We start from the raw sequence: 15922 nt of genomic DNA, 5'->3' as shown, positions 1-15922 counted from the left end.
AAAAGGATAACAAGCTACCTTTAAGGACCTAACCATATCTCTACACTAAATTTTAAACAGTTGTTTTCCATAATTTTCTGTAATAAGCCCTGATGAATTGTTTTGAAACAGATTAATAGAGAAATCTTTATTTAGAGCAATAATAAATGTTCATTAAATCTATCAGTGACTACCACTGGTCTGTTTAATCACCACCTTTGTATCACTAGATATAACACATTTAGAAAACAAAATGCAAGGGATACAATATGCTGAATATAGTACAAATCTGATAAAAAGAAATGGCACATTTAAATCAGCCAGTCAGACACGACTCAGTTTTTAAGAACATGAAAAAAAACTCCCAACTACTGATTTTTGCCAGTGTCTCTTTCCTTTCAAGAGCCCTATGCAATATGTGTTCAGCCTTTTCTGACTGAGACAAGGAAACCAGGAAGGGGATATTACAATACAGCACATACGTACTGCCATCGCCTCTAGACATATGACCCAAAATGATGCTAAGAAGTCTTTCTCTGACCTCCTGCTAACCAGCCTCTTGTGATTAATTCAGCATGTCCTTGAAAGTATCTGCCAGAGACCCTTGTTTTTTTAATTTAAGAGTTTCTGAAGCCCACCTATAGTTTCCCTGATGGATTTTTATTTATTTATTCTTTTTTTGTTGTTTTATCAGAGGTAAAGCATTAATCTATGAACAGTGGTCTGCAGTAACAAAAAAACACCACCTGCCTAAGCATTCACCAAATAGGACCATAAATACCACAACATTTCCTGACCTAAGTTTCGTAGACATCTGTATCATGGTAACACTGCATTTCCCTTCTTTGACAGATGAAATTACTATTCTTTGATTTCCATCCTCCCCCCACCCCCCCACCCTCTTTTTTCTGATTATGTTCTGGATGGCAAAATTTGGGCCACAAAATGCTAATTTCTAACCTAACACCATGACAGCAATCACAGCCATCACAAGGATGGAATAAAGAGAGCAATCTAACATCCAGGGATATGAATTTCTGATCAGTGGCTGGCAGACTGCCGTGAAAGCTTACAGTAATCCCATTGGACAGCTAGGGTTGATGAAGCCTGGGAACAGGCAGCCACAATGTAGGTAGTTCACAATTGCAAGCATTTGTCCATAATTTAAAGCTATATGAGAAGTGGAGAGTATTCATCTGAACAACAAGCTGTAATTTAACTAGAGTAACATTTACACAGTTTTTAACCCATTAAGTCCACCTCTTCTTACACTGACATTCCCTCTGTTTAAGGCCCATTGTAAACAAAACTCCTGCACACTAAATGAACACGTATTTTTAGCATTTGCAAAGCTCAGAATAATTTACTAAGATTAACTCTTATTGTATATTTGGCAGGAAATAAAGCATTTATTCTTAAATCCAAAGTCCAGACCACGTAAAACCTTACTGAAGTGAGTGGTTCCCCCGAAGCCAAGGGGGCCAGGCCCAGCACCCCAGCTCACACTGAGCAAAATCTAGTTTATAGACTGATCACACGATTAAGGTTCTTTTCAAAGTGATAATGCCTCAATCATCCAGTGATGTTCCCACCAGAAGAAAATTAGCCCCTGACAAAGTAGGGAGGCTCTGCAAATGGTAGATACTAATGCAGGCTTTGAGCTCTGCAGGACGAAGGGGTTTCTCTATCAGGCTTTAAAACCTTAGCTTGAAATGTAAAGTGTTGTCTCGTGCTTGAAAGCCCCTAAATGCATCTTTCTGCGCAACCAAAGCGTGTTCCTGCTCTGTCTCCCGAATTCAGCCATCATTAATTGTCATTTTTCTATTTTGTCACAAAGCCTTTGCAGCGTTCGTAGCACTGCTGCCAGGATTTACAAGGCCCAGACACGATGCCGAAGCTGCTCTCGGTGAAGACTTGTCTACACAGTCACGGTGGCACGGTGACAACTAATGACACATAAAAGTGGGCAGGTGAAACTGCCGCCGCCATACACAAAATGCAGCACAACCACGAGCACAGATTATCAGAGAAATGATAGATATATGCAAGAGATGCACTTGAAAACGTTTTCTGATTTCCTTCCAAACCTGTACAGCTAAAAAAAAAAAAAAAAAAGAAAGATATTCACAGCCCCAACGTCCCCAGCAGACAGAGAAAGAGGAAAGCTGGACCACCCTATGGGCACAGAATTGTGAATGACTGAAATGGGGCAAGTTCCCAGAAACATTTCACATTTGTGTGTTACTAATAGTATGCAAAAAATAGTAAATTCACAAACGCTAACAAATGCCAAGCGCAGCTGAAAACATTAACACACAAACAGCAACAAGCCCAGGATCTGTGAATGAACTCAAAGAAAAACTTGTATTCTTTGTTTGTTTGTAAAAGAGAGAGGCTGCTTCAAGTTTAGTGTAATATGAGGACGGGTCAGTTCCATGTGCCTCCCAGCACTGAGGAAAACATCATTACAGTGATGTGGATGTTGTGGAGTGACTGGTTTGCTTTAGACGTAGAACTCACTTTATTTTCAGTTTCATCTGTTTTGGATATTTTACTGATTTGTGAGCTGGTTCTGAAAGGCAAAAGGGGAGGAGAAGTGAGGAAATAACTACTGTAACCACCTGCAAATATTTATCACCAAAATACAATAACTGCAGAGTAAGATAGGTTTTGTTCTCTTTGTTCTTTCTTTTGTTCTTCTCTCAGCCATTTCTCCTGCTCACCCCCTCCTTCTTCCTTTCCTACTAGTTTCCTTTCCATTGCCCCTTTGGTGTAATTTCCTTCCAAATTAATTTTTCACTCACATTTGTAAATATTGAATCTACCTTCATCAGCTCCCTTTTCTTGCAATCTTTAAATACTTTCCCACCTTTATTTTGCTGATGTTTTCTTTTCTTTTTTTAAGCTCTTCACAATGTTCCTTGTGACTTTTTTCTTTCACTATTCTCTGATGATCATCTCAATTTCATGTGTCTGGGAGATAGTTTATCCAGTTTTGGTTTTTTTCCAGCACAACTCAATAAAATATATTTACAGTGGCTTCCTGATCTGAAGTTTAGTCTTCTTGGCTTGCTAAGAGGAGAATTTTACTGTAGTGCAGGTATATTAGTCATGATAGTGTAGAGTGGGAGGAAGCAGGAGATGGATGCCGATGGCAGCTCACACCAGAAAGCAGAGGGTTCACTTCACACCTTCCCCTGTTTAGGAGAAGAGACGGCCTCTCTTAAAGGGTGTACACAGGACTATGAAACCTGTTGTGGTCCTTATTGAGCCCCTCAAGCTGCATTCAGAAAAATAATGCTTCATTTTATGTTAGAAACATCCTCATGTATTCGTGAAAATCCCTCACTAGGCATACAGTTATCACTAACTGAACAATTGTCCTGAACAATTTCACAATTTAGAGATGCTTACCAGAAACCCCTTAGCCAGAAGGTGATGCAGGACTCTGAAGAGGGCAGCTAGACTCTACCCCTGTTTAGCTGTTTTACCATTCTTATGCTGAATAGATCTCTGGGGACTAAGGAGAGGAGGTCTTGACACATAGCAGTAAATTGTATTTATAGCTATTTGCCTATATTCCTCATTACTTCTAAAAATCACTTTTGCATGTGATTGTCCAAAAGACTTAACCATGCACTTTCAGGGACGTGCCTCAGAAAGCATGAGCCATCAAAAGCAAATGATTGAAGTTGTGCTGGATAATCAGAACAGCATCCATTTCAGAGAGTCTAGCAATGACTGTGCCTTGTCTCCTGCAGAATGTGATCGAAGATTTGCAAGTTACCAGCAACAGACTTGTATACATTTGCCTCATATTTGCTTCTTCCCCTCTAATGCACAACACAGCAACAGAGTTAAGCTTTGGAGAGGCAGCGTAGGCAGGAGGGAAAGGGTCACTATGGATATTAGGTTGAAGACTGGACTAAGTGTGGACACAAAGTATGGTTCAGAAGTTTCTTTTTATTTTATCCAAGCTGCTTAGCAATGTCTGAAAAGAATTTCCATTTCATATTATCTGGATAATCATTTAGATCTCCCTAGGTGCAGTTGGCCTGCCTTGGCGCATGGCTTCACAAGTCCTCTACCAATACCATTGTGACTGGAGGGTGTATCCATGAGCTGTTTAAGGAGAAAAGAAACAGATTTTTTTTTTTTGTAACAGCTTCCACTTCCACAGTGTAACTACAACTAGATCCTGAAGTAGCTCGGCTATCACCAAATGGTATATGCAATTTATCACAAAAAATGTCTGTTATGAATATGTGATGACAGTGAATATTTAACGATTCCAAGAATAACAAATATGCACATACAGGCACACACATATGCCTAAAAATCTGAATGCCATCATACAAAAAAACAACAAACCTGTTATAATAAAAGCTAGGAAACCCAAAGCTGTTTCTAAGAACCAACATATTCCTGGTAGCCATCCAAAGGAGTTGCTGGCACAGAAGACTCAGGCATGTTTCTGCAAGGACACAAGAAAAAAGGGAAAAGCAGATAAAGCCTCAGACACTTCAGCAGCAATATCCAGCAGTGAATTCTATTTTCTTTGAAACTTTCTGTAAGTCTTAAAATCTTAGTTCACTCTTCGTTAAATGAGGAAGACAATATCCCTCTCCATTGCTTACTGCTAAGTTGTCAGCCAAGATTCATTCACACTTGTGTAATGTGGTGATGGAATAAATATAAATGTTTAGATAAATACATACAGAAGAGACAACCAGACACACATGTGAAACGCCATCCCCCAGAACAACCTGCATGGCTGGCTTTGGGAGTTACCAAGCGGGGACAAGTGGGGTTGATTGGCTGTTTGAACCCAACCCAAATCACAGGGGTTGCCGTTGGCAACCACTGTAACATATGTCTGCTTTTAACCTTCCAAATGCCTACAAATCTGAAGAAAGTGTACACTTCCAAGTCCACACTTGTCCATCAATTACACAAAGTCCTAATAGGAACAGCAAGTTTTGATGCAATATTTTTCCATTTTTCACCAGAGATTTTATTTCTATGGTTTCCGACTCTAAAGAATTCTACAAAAATGCATATGCAGAATCAGAAATTAATAAAACCATTTCAGAGAAAGCAGGTTTTTTTGCCATATTCTGGGTTCTATCACTCCACTAGAGGCAACTTTTCCACATTTTGACAGCCAGGTTCTTCTTCAAAACATTCCAGTGAAAAGAGAGACGGTAAAAATTTAAACAAAGGTAGCTTGCCTCAGATTACACAACGTTTTTGCTGGCTTGATGGCAGATCAATTAATTGGGAAAATTTCAAAAAAGAAAGCAAAAAATCAATTTAATAGCATTCCCTTTAATTAGGGTTTCAGATTATCATGCAATGTCCAGGCACATAATGAAATGTTCATTTTGTCTATTTTATTGGAGGAACCATGACCACAATCTTTTCTGTCTTTTACTTCCATTTTTAGTGCTGATTTTGTATTTTGCTTCCAATTATTTTACGCCTGACAAGATTACTAGCAAGCTTTACTAAAAGGAAAAAATGCAGGAATTTAAGATTTGCAAGCCCTCTCAATACAATTCCCAGGCAGCTTCAGCAGATGCAGTTGACTGAAATGAACAATATACTGTAAGTCGTGCCTACAGTGACTTCCAACATATATTTCTAAATCTAAAATTATCAATTTCCCTAAATACACATTTTAGCCTCTTTCCCAAATAGAAAACTTAATTCTTTTGCATGGTTGTTTGGTCTGAAATTTAAATGTCACAGCTGCAGATCTTTTTGTCAAAGGAGTAACTCTTTAATAAACACAGAATAATACAAATTTGAATTAATAAATAAAAGTATACAAGGATACAGTACTGTATGTGTTCTTATGACATATGTATGCATAATATATATTAAAACATAAAAAATAAAATAATCTCTATATCCACAGCCTCAACCCAATTTTTATGACTTCCCCTCACTGCTTTAAAATGCTTCTTATTGTGTAAGGGCTCTTGAAAAGAAACAGATATATATTTTCTTAGAAGTTTATAAAATCAATAGTATCCTTTGCATTACTTGTATTTCTTATAAAAGGGTACCTGACTTACAAATTCACATAAACATTCAAAACAAATTTAGCTGACCAAAAGTAACACCCTCGAATGTTCGAAAAGCCCTGCAAACCAAAAACAACACTAGGAGAGAGAGGCAGAGATCAGGAAACAAGAGGTTTAAACTCATCTCAGAAACTGAATGTTTCACAGTGCAGCACAACATTTTTTGGAGCTCCTGATACACCCAAAACGTTAAATCCTTGTGCAACGTGTTTGTCTTACAGTCCTTCAAACTGCAGTCAACAAATCTGCATAGAAAATTTTGTTACAAACTGCACGAATATGCAACATCCAACAAACTTGCCACCTGTTTTCTCCTTCTGTGCCATTTCTCTGACATCTGGGAAAGTAACATAAGGCTAATAATATTAGCAGAATCAGTTGCATAATTATGCAGTTATCACCCACGTTAGGAAAACACATTTTGTTCCTATTCTAGGTCAAGTCATTATGAAAATTTGTACGCTTGACTAGCAGAATAATTTGTAGAATGTTGTTTGCCCTGACATTTTGCTATCATTTTGCTAACCTCTAAAAGCCTGTTAAACTTCACAATTACGTTTCAGCTCCTGAGTGCCATTGGACAGGTCATGAGAAGCAGACAAGTGAGTGGTGAGTCTGTATTTCAACCCTTGCAAAGGAACCTTTCCCAAAGCTGTTGTCTCCTTGGTAGGTGTTCAAATGACCTTTCAACAGTAGATTGGCACAAATTATTGGTCAATAACATTGGTTTGTTGTAGCGAAGCTGTGACCATTTTCTGGTTTCTGGAGCTGAGAGATCCTTAAAAGTAATTTTCTGGAAGTGGGACAAAATCAGGAACTGGAGGTAAATATCTTTTGTCCAATATGCTAAATCTGTGTGAGAGATTCCACATCTCTACTTTACAGCTGAGACCAACATGGATACCCTGGTTTGTACTTTAAATAAGCACCATGAAAATGCACGTGGCTTTACACTATTAAGTGGTATCTAGAATGTTATTGTACATTATTATAAACAAAATACAGGAATGTCACAGCTGACTAAATTCCTATCAGTTATGAACTTAATTTTTACACACATTTAATACTTATCTCATTTCAGACTTTTCTATACTGAGAAATTTTCTTTTAAAGAAAAATGGTTTATACAGTTCACTTCCTGCCATAATCAAGGTCTTTCTAACCTGATATCTGAAGGTTATGCTTCAGTGAATAATTCAGTAGGTTAGTGAAACTGTGGCAGCAAAGAAAGTGCTAATCTTAGATGGAAGCTGTGCGGGATATTAAGAAACAATTGCAAAAAGTGACATATTTAATAGAGAAAGATTACTCTGTGCTACATCTATTTAATTTGAATTGAATAAATTTTGCCAGTATTTTATGAGATGCAGTCTGCAAATTATGTGAAACTTCATAGTGTCACTGAAGTCTAGAGGAAAGAATAAAGGATTTTTTTCTCCCTCAACCATTTTATGAGTATTGTGATTTTTGAGGACTTCTCACTCTTTCAAAAGAAATTTCAAAGGAACTGAAGAATCATTCACTGCAGGACTTTATTAATTTGAATTAAAGAAGAAGAAAGGGTAGTAAAAGGTGATAGTACTGAAAGATAAATAACAGGAGGCAATAGAAGGATCTGGTGTAATGAGACTTCTTGAAATAACTGAATTCCTTCTGGACTGTGACTGAGTGAGGCTGTATATGTTCTCAATCTTTCAGGGAAAATTTACTTGATCTAGCCGAGACAAGTCTGAAAGTATGAGTAAATGCAAGTGTGAAAAATGATAGGGGGCAGTTTTTTACCCTTAATCACTAAACACATCCTTAATGCAGCGGCAGTCCTGACAAAAATAATTTAAGTATATGCTCATATGATTCCTTGTATGAGTCAGTGGAATAGGAATATGATGCTACTACTAAAAATATTAAACTCATCCTATGTCATTTTAGAGGTAAAAAATATTTTAAGAACCCTGTTCTTTTTCAGTCTTTCTCACAAATATATATACTTTTTTCTTTTATATTACTGGTTTTATTCAATAATTAATATGACTATTAACAAGTTATATGAAATGTATCTCCTTGAAATATTCTTTCAAAAAAACTTAAGTAACTTGCAACATAGAGACCTTGCCCAAAATTTTCATTAGAAATCTGCGCTCCAGGAATTTTGAACCTTGTGCCTGCACCAGCACCATCCCATCCCAAGATATTCTGCTGCTAAATGCAAATTACATGAAAGTTATATGTTTATTATGTGTGGGTTTTAATTTGAGGACAGTAACTTTTTTTTGTCAAACTTGCACTATTTTATTTTTAAGGAGCTGATAGACAAACATAAAATATATCTTTGGAAAATACATTGGGAAAATGCCAACTTCAGAAACTAACTATACACTTTGAAGTTAAGTTTTGCAAGCTGTTGGTTATGAATGTGGATGGTTTCATATTTTGTTTCACCATAAGGTCACATTATTAAAAACTGAGAGGAGACAATAACTCCTTCCCCCACACTCTTCTTCCCTCTAAGTGTAAGAATAGTAAAACCATTGGAAGTCCATACTGCAGGCAAAATTGCTCTCTCTGATCTGTATGGTGGATCCAGTATTCCCAATGGGAATTCTGTGCTGTGTGAATAAAGACACAAATTTCTTAACTTTAATTTCTACTTTGCCCATTAATAACCCCCTTTGTCTCCTCCAAACAGATTGCAAGGAGAAAAACATAGATCTACTGTGCACTTCAGGGAGAAAAAAAATTCTCTCGTATGCATGATTGACCTTATACTGAACAATTCATATATGAGCAGGACCAAAAATAGGGTATGGAGTATTTTACCTGTGCTATAGGTTACCAGATCAAGTCTAGTGCGGGTCACTGGTAACCTAAAGATATTACACACTAATGGACAGTCTGTGACCCACGTGAAATGAGCTGGAATTACCTAAATTCATGGAAATACATTTCTGTATCACCAAAAAAAAAAAAAGCCCCACAGAACTCACTCAGGGTGAGCAACCTTGGTGGTAACATTAGCAGCAAGCAGTAGCTGCAGAGATGGGAGGATCTTTTCACTTCAAATGGTGGTCATACGAGAGAGCTGCAGCGAGACAGCGGTTGAACTGTGGCAAAGACAGAGAAAGAGGCAGAGAGGGGCTGCTGTGTTTGTCTATGTATCGTCTGATATGTGTACAAAGAGAAGACTTCAGTCTCAAGGCCTGTCAGTTCAGCACCTTTCACGAGTACAAAATGTCATGTACTACATACTGATGAAATAAAAGACAAAGGTGTCAAAGGAACCATTACGCTATATTCTAGCAATGATCAGAGGATCAACAGCCTCCCTTCTAGATTGACACTATGTTAAACTATGCCAGCGTGTTTGGCCTGAACCTCTCCTTCCCTGCCCCAGTTTTACACCATGGGTGGAACTTAATTTACCCCAACAGCCTCACACTTTGTCAAGTGGAAGAAAAATTAAATACTCATCTATTTCCCTTCTAGATAATATTTTTGTTATTTTTCAATAAACAACATGGCTGCATACATTCACATACATTAGAAAGCTTACTATTTCTTCTATTACCAAAAATAAAGGGTACATGTTTACTCACCAGTGGGTGCAGTGAGTGAGTAATCACAGTAGGCAGAATAACATCTTGCACCAAGAGAGTTGCTTATATCTGGGAAAGCAATGTGTGAAAATACCACAGTTTCAAGTTCACCTCATCCTGTATATTCGCCTGCAAATTATATTTCTTTAATCAAAATACCCTTCTGTAATACAGATAATTATGGAAAGGTTCTGTGTCTCAGCTAATGTAGATTCTGATGGTCTCATGATATCAGAATGCATTATCCTCTGCTTTATTCCACCCACACCAGACACTACACATTGAGAATTCTCTGAGACCAAACATATGAAAGATGTTCCTATGAATGCTTGTGACCTGAAATGTCAGAAGTGACTCAACTTGACTTTCCCAACTGATATGCCAATTAAAACTTCTGGTTTGATTACTTAACTTGGATAATCAGCATGAAAGAGGGGACTTCTCTGTTTTTGGCCTTTATAACCATAACTGCTGCTGCAGCAGCAGCAGTGTCCAATTGTTGCTTTAGGTTATCAGATCCACTCAAAATTAAATTACATAGCCCTAAAATGTTTAGATACTTGCTTTCCTCACAAATGTTTTACTAGTTCACAAGCCCTCAACAGCTTTGATTATGCAATGAATGCAGGCTAATTGCCTACAGGTCTCCCTGCATTGTGCCACTTACATAAATACAGGTACTAGTCTTCAAAGAGTGGCGGGTTGGCTTTTACATGTCCTAAAGTGAAATAATATGTAGCTTACTCTTTCCCAGATGCACCTTTTTCCTGGCAGGAGATTTTCCCCATCCATTCCAGAAGCATGGCTGTAATGCACGGCTATAATGATGGTTGACTGCTGTGTGGAGCCTCCTGCTGCTGAGCAGCATGTGTTCCTGGTGGAATGGCATCTTCCCACCATCACAAGGGGTTTCTACTTTGGCTTATGTCTTAGGAAAGGCAGTCTAAAAGATTGTTCCATTTTAATTACATTAGGTAATGCAAACTTTGTAACAACCATTAATTGGACAGATGGCGTTCCTAGGGCTTTGTAGCTCAAAAACCAGCCTGAAAACAAGAAAAAGAAGGAAAGAAAAAGAGAAAGTAAGAGAGAGAGAAAGAGAGAGAGAGAGAGAGAAAGAGAGAAAGAGAGAGAGAGAGAGAGAAAGAAGAGAGAAACAGAGAAAGAAAGAAAGAAAGAAAGAAAGAAAGAAAGAAAGAAAGAAAGAAAGAAAGAAAGAAAGAAAGAAAGAAAGAAAGAAAGAAAGAAAGAAAGAAAGAAAGAAGAAAGATAAAGGAAAGAAAATAAAGGAAAGAAAGAAAGGAAAAATTCTGCTACAGCTAGTCTCTTACTATGATGTTCATCACCACTGCACACAGTAGGAACATCCTGTCATTCTTACTCCATTGCATCACCATAAGGTATACCTCATGCATAATTTTTGACCCTTTATAATGTTTGCATAAAGAAACACATTTCTTTATCTAAAATTAATATTCAAAATCAACATGAATTGTGAAAAAGTGCACAGTACCAGGGACAGTCACATCTGAAGTGCTCACATAACCTACCTTAGTCTTGTTAGCAATTTACTTAGTTATACCATAAGAGTCTCAGTTTCACAGAGTTCTTCATGACTGGTCATTTTTGTTGGGGCTCAGAAAAGTTTCCCAAAATTTTTCTCCCATTTTCTGCAGTTCTTTCATCCATTATACTGCAGGCAAAAGCCTCTAAAACCCTCTTACCTTTTCTTAACCTTACAGCGTAGTTTAAAGTAAAAGAAGAAAAGAAGAGAGACAGGCACTCTCCTGTTGATAGAATGTCATTTCAGAAGTCCTTCTGTGCTTCCTACTTTAGTCTGACTACGGCAGTTCAGCAACTCTGCCTGAAGTTTAAAAAAAAAAGAATGAAACAAGGAGGTTGGAAAGGATCACTGCATTCTCTGAGCACAAAAATTGGTGTTAAATTCCAACTCTTGTTTTGTCATGCCAGGAGAGATGCAGTCACAGTAAAAATTCAAAACAGAAACACCCAAGTAGAAACACAACGCTGTGTTTGTAGGCTGAAGCTGTTCAGGTATGTTTATGTGCTGACCTATGAATTAAGAAGTCAATGTTCAAGATTTGCCACTCAAAGAGTATACAAAGAATCCCTTGTATTCTTGAGCAGTGTTGAACAATGCTGGAGAGATGGCACATCTCTCAGATGGACACATTTTAGGCAGGTATTTCTAAATAATCTCACTGGTTTTACCAATCACATGTAGGCAGGAAGACATTTGATTGGGAAATGTATTAATTTCATCATAAAGTCCACCTATATAAAAAGGTGGCAGCCACTTCATCAGCCAAACATTTTTTTTCCCTATCTCTGCATTTGTGAGACAGCAAGGTCTAAAGTTACAAAAATAATTTATGCAATGGAAATCAGACTAACTACCTCAGACTGAGACCATGCTGCTCTGAACTCTGGAGACTCCCACCCATACCCCTCACCATGCATGCACTTTATCGTTGCTCTCATTTAAAAAGTACTGCTGGCTCATCAGCCCTTGGTTCTTGATGCTGCACTGTAAAGTACAGAAGAACTTCTGATACCTGACCAGGATTCTTTAAACAAGTCACAAAAGTTAAATACTTTCTCCAATGACATCTCAAAAATCACCCAGACTCATGTTGGGAATGTCAGATAACAGTCTCATGGTAGACCCAGCACCAAAAGAGGAATAAACAAATTTTGCACAAGGTCTAAACTACAGATGACTTAATTAGTCAGAAATAAATGTCTCAGCAAAAAGGAAGGCAGTGCAGATTCTGGAGGTTGAATATTAAAAATGCTTCCACAGATCTTTCACGTTTTGAACTTCAGTAAATTTGTCCATGAGCCAGCAATGTGCCCTTGTGGCAAAGGGGGCCAGTGACAACTTTGGGTGCATGAGCAACAGCATTGTCAGCAGGTCAAGTGAGGGGATCCTGAAGTCACATCTGGAGTTCTGTGTCCAGGTCTGGGCCTGTCAGTTCAAGAAAGACATGGAGCTTCCTGAGTGAGCCCAACAGAGGGTTACAGAGATGAGGATTGGGCCCGCTCAGCCTTGAGAATAAACGGCTGAGAGGGGACCTCCTCAATGTATATAGGTATCTGAAGGGAGGCTGCCAAGGGCATGGAGAACAAGAGGCAATGGGCAGAATCTGATGCACAGGAAGTTTCACCTTAATATGAGAAAAAACATCTTTACTGTATGGGTGACTGTGCAATGAACAGGCTGCCCAGAGAGTTTTCAGAGTCTTCCTCACTGGAGTCATTCAAGAGCTGTCTGGACACAATCCTATGCAATGGGCACCATGATGACCCTGCTGGAGCAGGGGGGTTGGACCAGATAACCCACTGTTCTCCCTTTGAATCTTAAATACATTCTGTGATTCTGTGTTTCTGTAATTCTGTGATCCTGTGTTTCTGTGAATCTGTGTTTCTGTGCTTGTGTGATTCTGTGAATACTATTTGCTGAACCCCAAGATCCCTACAGATGCTCATTGCAGCCAAGCAAGTCAGAGGTAGCAAACGTTTAGATAGTGTTGGAAGATCTTGCATCTGAATTAAAATTTTGAAATCCTTTTCCTAGGAGGGAAGGGAAAGGATATGCCTACCCAATTCAAGTATCCTGCCCTCCACAAATGGCCAATATCTAAAAGGAGATGTATGGTCATGAACCTGAGTGACAAATTGTAGGCAGTTCCATTCAAATAACAGTAGCCCTGAATCTGCTGTCAACCCTAAGGGTAAGCACATTTACATCCAGCACATATGAATTTTCCTTATTTTTTTTCAGTCTTTCGTTGTTTAGAGATATCTACCATAGGGTATCTGGACTCTTTCAAAAAAGGCTGTGATAACTAGATGCTAAAGACTTGCATGAGGGTGTTGAGCTACCACTTTAACAGATTGGCCAAGAGAAAAACATAGAGAAAAAAAAAAGAGGGCTTCTGAAGGCTAAACACTGTTCTGTCTCAGTTTTGGGTACTGAGCACTAGACCCACTGATCTGTACATAGAAGACAGTCAAATCCTTAATCCCCACCTGGCTCTGAATAATGTATTTGCATTGTGTACTGGCTAGGCATCATTCTGTGCTTTGCCACTTCCTTCATGAGAATAGCAACGGTGAAGGCACGGATTTTTCTTCCTGCCTTTTATATACCCACCAAATGCAGGCACACACACACACACACACACGCGCACACACACACACACACACACACACACAGGGAGAGAGACATGGATAAACAAATATGCACAGGTACCCAGCCACATAAAAATTCACAGTAAGTAAGGCTCACAATCAAACAGAAAATTTGCAAACGCTCTGAGTGTAACACGCAGGCTAACTAGACACACAACAAAAGACTCCTGAACCTTTATCAAACACAAATTAACAGGAATACATTTGAATTGTTAAGCCGAACGCCGCCTCAGCGCGGCTCGGGGCCGGCGCCGCCTCAGCCACGGGAGGGAATCCTATTGCTGCAGCGCCACCTAGTGGCCAGCGGCGGGCGGCGCAGCGGCCCCGGGGAGCGCGGCCCGGGGGCAGCGGGGGCGGCCCGGCCGCGGCAGCGCCGACCCCGCCGCAGCCTCCCGCTGCTCCCAGCGGGAACGAGCCGTGCCGCGGCCCTTTGCAACCACAACACATGCTCTGTTCTCGGGATCAAAGCTGAGGGGCTGGCTGCTTCTGTTTGTTCATCAGGTGAGGCAGCTCTCTCAGAGAACAGCGCCCGCTAACACTGGCAGGATCTAAGAGATAAAGCTTCATCTAAGAGATAAAGCTGCCAAAATTATATGTGTTTATAATCAAAAGGAGTCTGAATTTTCATTTTCATTCAGAATTTTCACAGGATCACAGAATGGGTAAGATTGAAAGAGACCACCGTGGTTTGTCTGGTCCAGCCTCCCTGCTTCAAGCAGGGTCATCCTAGAGCACATGGCACAGGATTGGTATCCAGGTAATTCCTGAATATCTCCAGTGAAGGACACTCTACAGCCTCTCTGGGCAACCTGTTCCAATGCTTTGTCACCTGCACAGTCAGGAAGTTCTTTCTCATATCCAGGTGGAACTTCCTGTGCATCAGTTTCAGCCCATTGCCTCTTGTCCTTTTGCTCAGCACCACCAAGAAGAGCCTGACCCCATTCTCTTTACTCCTGCCCTTTAGACACATTGATGAAATGATGAGGTCCTATGACCTCTGCCACGTTAAAGATATGGGAAGTTACTGTGTCCACAATTTATTTAGATATTCATTTGTGCTTCTGTAATATATTTTATTGCTTTAATGTTCTCTCCAGACACTCACATGTTGCTATTGTTCATGCAGCTAGACATGAGTGATTCCATGGCATGGTTACCAAAATCCTTCTGTGCTCAGTTTTTTTACCTCAGCATTCTCAAGATGACAAAATATGAAAATCATGGTGTCATACAAATACATCACCTCTTCCCAGCAGACACAGAATGTAAGAACTTTGGAAGAGCTGTAGGCAGAAAAAAACAGAACAAATTCAAAACAAGCCCCCAACCCTTTCAATGCGTAGAGTTGTAACACCTTTCCTGAAAGGCGGTGAGTGTGACAGCATATTCACAGCTGAACCCCTTGATTTTTATTTTATATAATTCACTTTTCAATTATTTTCTTGCAGCTTCTTTACAAGCAGTCCGTGTTTCATTGTGGCCCATTAAAAGCATTCGTTTTTTCCAAAGTCAGCACACTCTGAGGCCCACTGTGCAAGCAGCATTATTTGCTTCTGTATTTTTATCAGGATGCTCCACTACTCAGTTTCCCTGCTCTGTGTCTGGAACTCTCCTTATAGTTGAAGATCTCTAAAGCACTGGCAGTAAGGGCCAGGGTTTGACTAGCAAACACTCCAGCCCCGCTGCCAGAGAGGAAACCTGACACTGCTTCCTCCTACTAGAGGAGGTGAAAGAAAAGCAAGATCTGAAAACAAAAGAGGTATTAATGGAGAACAGTCCACAGATGGGCTGGGCTATCCTGTGTCTGCTTAAATAATAGCATATTCAAAGATTAATCTTAAAGGAGCAGTATGAAAAATTTTATCACAAAGATAATTTAATTCGTTCCAAAACTGTGGTATATGCTCTGCATGGTAGAGAGAATAATTGCAATTTTGTGCACATTTTTGCAATAATGCTTGCTACCATATGGAGTAAAAATTATAAGGAAAAAACAGTAGTGAAAATAGTTAGTTGAAATTGAATCTTGCAAGTTTTCCTGTGGCT

General features: G+C 39.2%; 2 long non-coding RNA genes across 9 annotated transcripts in view; one reads left to right on the top strand and one right to left on the bottom strand.

The window, feature by feature from the left end:
- LOC113458997 (uncharacterized) overlaps nt 1-15922 on the top strand; it is a 31230-nt gene that overhangs the window by 4139 nt on the left and 11169 nt on the right. For 4 of the 7 annotated variants that reach the window (XR_003380118.2, XR_012582881.1, XR_012582879.1 and 1 more), the window contains exon 2: nt 6632-6734. This is a non-coding gene — a long non-coding RNA (uncharacterized LOC113458997). The remainder of the gene's footprint in view (nt 1-6631; nt 6735-15922) is intronic. The other 3 variants (XR_003379857.2, XR_003379946.2, XR_003380071.2) reach the window with 1 other exon arrangement.
- LOC141731014 (uncharacterized) lies at nt 3883-9849 on the bottom strand. Of its 2 annotated transcripts, none has more exons than XR_012582887.1 (3): nt 9662-9849; nt 4351-4453; nt 3883-4101 (listed from the first exon to the last, which is right to left on the bottom strand). It is a non-coding gene; the product is annotated as an uncharacterized LOC141731014 (long non-coding RNA). The 2 variants fall into 2 exon arrangements; XR_012582888.1 differs by lacking the exon at nt 9662-9849 and adding an exon at nt 4698-4751.

This window comes from Zonotrichia albicollis, chromosome 1 (assembly GCF_047830755.1).
Source record: "Zonotrichia albicollis isolate bZonAlb1 chromosome 1, bZonAlb1.hap1, whole genome shotgun sequence".
NCBI lineage: Eukaryota > Metazoa > Chordata > Aves > Passeriformes > Passerellidae > Zonotrichia > Zonotrichia albicollis.
Note: the sequence above shows the minus strand (reverse complement) of the source record. Positions and strands in the feature narration are given on the sequence as shown.